This window comes from Corvus kubaryi, unplaced genomic scaffold (genome assembly GCF_017639235.1).
Source record: "Corvus kubaryi isolate FWS band 111438036 unplaced genomic scaffold, C.kubaryi_AGA036_p1.0 split1-37355, whole genome shotgun sequence".
Classification (NCBI taxonomy): domain Eukaryota; kingdom Metazoa; phylum Chordata; class Aves; order Passeriformes; family Corvidae; genus Corvus; species Corvus kubaryi.
This window is the reverse complement of record NW_024582078.1, coordinates 2,350,068-2,355,951: the sequence shown is the minus strand read 5'-3', so window position 1 is coordinate 2,355,951 and position 5,884 is coordinate 2,350,068. Positions and strand designations below refer to the sequence as shown.

Here is a 5,884-nt window from a genome sequence, read left to right as displayed (position 1 = left end):
AATACAGCACGGGATCCATGGGAATGCAGGGAGGGATCTGTGGGAATACAGTGTGGGATCTGTGGGAATACAGGGAGGGATCTGTGGGAATACATCAAGGGATCTGCAGGAATACAGCACGGGATCCATGGGAATACAGTGTGGGATCTATGGGAATGCAGGGAGGGATCCCAGGAACACAGCAAGGGATCTGCGGGAATACAGCATGGGATCCATGGGAATACAGTGTGGGATCCCAGAAATACAGTCCGGGATCTGCGGGAATGCAGCGAGGGATCTGTGGGAATGCAGTGAGGGATCCCAGGAATACAGCGAGGGATCCCCTTGGACGCCGCAGCCCAGCGTGGCCGCACCTCAGGGTGGTGATTCCTGCTTCCCACCCCGCTGGAAAAATGCCGATCCCACCCGTCATGCCAGGGCTTCGCACGGGCAGGATTCCCCCTGCGGCCCAGCTGTCCCACCGGGATTGCTCTGCCCGCCGGAATCGCCCCCACGCCCAAGATCTTGGCTCCTGCATTTTCCCTGCAGGATCAGGGGCCTTCCCCTCCCTCTCCATCAGCCTGTGCACCTTCCACGGAGCCCAGGCAGGGGCTGGGCAGTGAGTTTGCTCCCGGAATAACGAGGATAGTGGGAATGCAGGGTGGCAGCTTGGACTGGGGTGCTCCAGCACTGTCTGGGAAGTGAGGAGGCCCCAGGTGAGGGTGCTGAGATTTGGGAAAATCCCTCTGCTCCCTGCTGGCTTTTCCTGGGTCCCTTCCCAGCGATCCTGTGCCTGAAGCATCATCTCGAGAGGGGACAGATCCCAGCAAGGTCCCGGGGACGGGGACACAACGCAGCCGGGCTGCGCAGGCAGCTGCGGCCGGGGGAGCGGCAGGAGGAAGGGAGGCTCCCTCATTGTCCTTTCCAGAGGGAAAAGGGACAGTCCCGCATGTGGAAGCGCCAGGAAACACTTCCAGCTCCTCGCTCCGGGCCGTGCCTGCCCTTGGGGCCACACAGCCCCATCCCTCCCTCCTCCGGGCGCTGCAGAAATTCCATCTGCAGCATCTTCCCGGGATTCGATGCATTTCACGTCCAACTGCAGGAGCCGGAGGATCCCCTGGCTGCTGACCTGCACGGAAACACCCGGCTGCTGCGGGCAGGGACGGGAGAGAGGAGGAGGAAAGGCCATTCCTGCAGCCGGCTCCAGGCGTGGGATGCTCCAGCGGGTGCCCGGTGAGGCGAGACAGGCACGGAGCGCATCCAGGGATGGGGAGAGGTGGGAAAACAATGCCAAGGAGGGAAGCGAGGAATGGGAGGGGATGGAAGGCAGCGGGTCAGGAGCCGGCACAGCAGAATCCAGCGGGGGATACGGAGCTGGCGCACGGCGTGGATGGGTTTGGGCTCAGCAGAGCCGGGCCCGTGGGATCGGCTGCACCTGGAGAATCCGCTGGATACCAGGACAGCCCCCTCTGGATGAGCTTCCCCCAAAACGGGGAGCAACACCTCAGCACCCTGCCCGTGGCTCCAGCCTTTTCCACCTCCTCCAGGAGCCCCAGCCAGCACCCAGCACACTCCAGTAAATCCAAAACGCCGCTGGGATGAGAAATCCATGGATTTAACACCCCGTGGAACACCCAGGGGCACGGCACACCCCGGGGATGCCGGAGCAGGTAGCGGGATGAGCTTTTCCAGCTGGATTTCCCCATGGGGATGCGAGCAGGGCTCGGCTGTTTGCTTTCTCCTTCCTTTCCCCCCCCCCTTTCCCTGGGAAATCTCCTGCTGACTCGGGAAACACCCTCGGGCGGGGAGGAGACGCTTCCCAGCCACAGCTTTGCTCCTTCCCTTCGTTTTTTTGGCCAGTCCAGCTGGGGTCAGATTGGAGAGCAATCCGTCACTGGGGAAATAACACCACTGCAGGCCTCCTCCCTCAGAGAAACCTCAAAAGACAGCATTTAAGGCGAGCTTAATTTGGACAACTAAAAATAGCCAGCACCAGTCACACTGGAAAATGCAGGATGTGGAGCTTCACCCTCTCCCAGCTCCAGCCTGGACACGGGGCTTTGCGGCCCCCAGCCCCACAGATTTATCCCTAGGGATGAGCACGGCCTTGCTCCCACAAGGAATCCAGCAGGACCCTCCAAGGGCCCATCCCAGAGCCCTGCCTGGCTGCTCCGATGGAAGTGCGGGGACCCAAACCTTTCCCAGGCAGGATGTGGTGACTCAGAGCCACGTCTGCACCGGGACACCCAGGAAAAGATCCCAGCCACGCTTCCCAGCTTCTCCCAGCCCGGCCAAGTTTCTGATCCCAGCTCCCCACAGCTGATTCAGCAGCCAGGCCTGTGCCATCGGGATAAATCCCGGTTGTCATTCCAGCTTTCCTGCTGCTCCAGAGGCTGCCACCCGTACTGCCACGCTTGCCAGGCGCGATTCCAGCCTCGCTCCGACCATCCCGGGGCTCCTCCAGCACCACCCTGGCATTCCCAGCTGCCGGCACGGCCACAAATCCAGCCTGCCCTCATTTCCCTGCAATCCCCTTCCTTGCACCGAGCTCTCCATCCTTGCACTAATCCCTCCCTTGCTCCAGAGGCAGGAATAATGTTTAACTCAGGTTCACGCCGGAGCACGAGCTCCCTCCCAGCCCGGGTCACCAGGCATGTCCCCGTCACCGAGGCCGTGCCGGATCCGTGCTGCTGGCACGGCCACGTGCCCGGCTCCGGCAGGAAGCCCCTCTGGAGCGGGAAGCTCCGGGAAGCTCTCGGCACCACGCGCTGCCGGCTGCCAGCTGCAGCGATCCATCACGGCAGGGATTGGGACGCAGCCGAGCTGAGCTGTGCAGGTGCCACACGAATTCCACAGCCGGCAGATCCTGCTCGGAGCCATCCCATTTCCCCCGGCTCATCCCAAAATCAGGGGGCTTTGACAGAACAAGGATGAGAGGGGACAACGCTGGAGGATGGAGCCATCTCCTCGCTCATCCCAGTGTCGCTGGGCTGCCTGTGGGATGGCAGGAGTAGGAAAACAGCTTTCCCACTGGATCCCGGGATGTGCCCCCAGCAGCGCTCCAGCAACTCGGGGTTATTTTTAAGAAGCTGGCGAGAAGGTGGGAAGAGAGGCAAGGAGCTGGAATGCCACGAAGGCCACGCCACCAAGCCTCTGGAAAGGCTGGAGCCCCGCAGAGGCGAGGCATCGGCATTCCCAGGCAGGAACAAAAGGCGAGAAGCGAAAAGCCGAGGGCATGCCAGGGGCCACGGGCACCTCCCGGGGTGGCAAAGGGACAGTAAAGCTCCAGCTGCTGCAGCAGGGTCCTTAATTAGCATCTTCGAAAATCAGACACCTTCTGCCCGAAATCCGAGCCCCGACCTGCAAATCTGATCACCGACCCCGATGCTCAAAGAGCAAAGGTCACTTCCAACCCCACACAGGCCCTGCCACCGCCCCGCGGGGCTGCGCTGTCCCGCGCTCCCCCCGGCGCCTGCATTCACCCCCTGCCCACCGCCAGCCCCCCCAGACCCAGCAGAGGCAGCACGGTGAGGGCCAGCGGCTTATTTTTAGCCTGGAGAAGGCAGGAGCCGGGAGCAGCCATCCCGACTCTTGCCCTTGGCATGGGACACGCCGCTTTCCCCCCCGGCAGCGAGAGCCCCGGGCCCCCCGCACCCCGCTGCCCCCGGCTCTGCAGCGCTGCGTCCCCCCCGGGGCTGGCATCACCTCCCCTGGCACGGCTCCTGGGCCCGGGCAGGAGGAGGAGGATGCTGGGCTCAGCCCTGGAGCCGGCCCCGCGGCACAAGCAGCGGGATTATTTACAGCTCCTTAACGGAGCGAGGCAGGGCTGACCTTTGCGAGCCGCAGACAAAGAGGAGATGTCGGGAATCGCTGCTGCGGGACCCTTCCCGGCCCGGCGGGAGGAGCGGGGGGCCAGACCCACGCTGGAGGGGGTTCGGCAGCGGGGAGCCGGCCAAGGCCACGGAGGAGAAGCCAAGCGCGCTGGGATCCCAGCCTGGGAAAAGGAGGGATCGGATTCCTCCCTGCCCGGCCCCGCCGGACAAACTCTTCCGGGTGGGGACTCCTACGCGCTCTGCCCGGGCTCAGCCGCAGCTCGCTGCTTCTTCCCGCAGCCCACGGCTGCCTCGGCGGCAGGAAAACGCAGGGATCCGGCACGGAATGGGAAAATCGCGGCTGGTTCTCGCCCCCGGCACCCCGCTCGGCTCAGCCCCAGCTGCCGACTCATGCCGGCCGTGGAAGCGTCGAAGGAAAAGTTTCCCCGTCAGCACAAAACGCGGACACTTGGCCCAAGCTTCCCCTTGGCTGCTGCTGCCGCCGCCCTGGGCAGGAGTTCCCCCCGTTGGGGACACGCCAGGGCCCGGCCCCGGGTGGCCGCAGTGGGCGGGGGTGGCAGGGGACAGGCCCGGGCTCTGCAGTGGGGCGCTGGTGTGGCCCCAGGGGCTGTCACAGCCCCTCGTGCCGCAGGGAAGGAAGGGATTCCCGAGGCCAGGAGCTCTCCCTGTGGCACTGGATGATCCTTCCCACGTTCCTTCCCTCGCTGCGAAGCTGCGGGATTTGGGCAGAGGGCTGCTGGTGTCCCAGCTGTGTGTCCCCTCCCCAGCCTGCACCCTCCTGGTCCCTGTTTAGGTCCCCATTTAGGACTTGATGCCATGATCCAGAAGCCCAGAAATCCCAGGGAAGCTGCCCAGGAGCACTCAGCATCCCACCAGGATCCCCATGTCCCTCACCACCGGCCTGGGCTGCAGTGGCCTGGCTGCCCTGGAGAGAGCAGGGCCGGCCCAAAAGGGAATCCCACAGCCCCAACTCCTGATTCCAGGGCTGTGCATCGGCTTCCCACGTTCAAATCCGACACCCCTCCCCGAAGCTCACAAATGCAGGAGGACTCTGAGCTCAGCTGTTACTCACAGAGAGCTCTCCCAGGATTTGAGGTGCTTAATTAGCGGTTTAAAGGAGTCACCAGCCGGGTGGGTGATGCCCCAGCGGGTGTCATTTGCTCTGCAGGGCTCAAGCTTCCCTCCTGTCCCTATCCAGGCTTCCCTTCTGTCTCTTTTCCCTTTTCCTAATGATCCAGCAGAGGGGCAGGGTTTATAAGTACATGGAAACTCTATAATCGCCGTGCATTAAAGCCAAGAGCAACTAATTAAAACATCAAAGTCATAGGGTTCATTAGCTCGGCCTCGGCGCTGGCAGGAGGTGACAGGGAACGTGCCTGTCACCCGACTGCTCCCAGGGACCCCAAGGCTGGCCCCGCACCCCAAAACACATTCCCTGTCCCAGTGGCTCTGGGAAAACCAGTGGGGAGCTCTGGGCTGGGCAGGATCCTGTCACCTGCCTGTCCCTGTCCCCCCGCTGGTCACCTCTGCCTGCACCAAAGTGGAGAGGAGGGAGGCTGGGGACAGCTCTGCCACCCTCTGCCATCAACGCTGCTTCCTCCAGGAGCATCTCCAGCACCAGCACCACCCATTGGATCCCTGTTCCCACCCAGCACAGCACGAGGGGGAGAGGGATGGGTTCAAATTCCCAGCTCGCCCCCACTGATTTATCTCCTCCTCTGCACACCAGATCCCCACGGGTGTGCCAGAACAGCCATTCCTTACCGGGAATGCTGCAGGCATCCAGCAGCATCCCCTGATCCTGGAGTTCCCAGCAAGCCAGGGGAGGTGGGGACCACCAGGGAAGTGGCACCGCTTGTGCTGCAGTGGCCACTTTCCATCTAAGGGCCTGCATCCCATTGCTGTGGTCATACCGAGCACTGGTCACTTCCCAACGGACCTGCATCCCACTGCTGTGGTCATACTGACCATTGGCCACATCCCCTTCTAAGGACCTGCATCCCTTTGCCATGGTCACACTGACCATCGGTCACTTCCCAAAGGACCTGCATCCCTCTGCCATGGTCACTCTC

The 5,884-nt window shown here is 62.9% G+C and overlaps 1 protein-coding gene across 2 annotated transcripts in view; it reads right to left on the bottom strand.

Moving 5' to 3' along the window:
- The window catches only part of ATP2B4 (ATPase plasma membrane Ca2+ transporting 4), a 42,864-nt gene that overhangs the window by 33,652 nt on the left and 3,328 nt on the right, over positions 1-5,884 (bottom strand). Inside the window, exon 1 of one of the 2 annotated variants that reach the window (XM_042013723.1) lies at positions 3,811-3,898. The exons of the other annotated variant lie outside the window; for it this stretch is intronic. The gene's annotated coding sequence lies outside the window, so the exon portion shown is untranslated. Of the gene's footprint in view, positions 1-3,810; positions 3,899-5,884 lie in introns of those variants that run through there. 2 annotated transcript variants of the gene reach the window in all.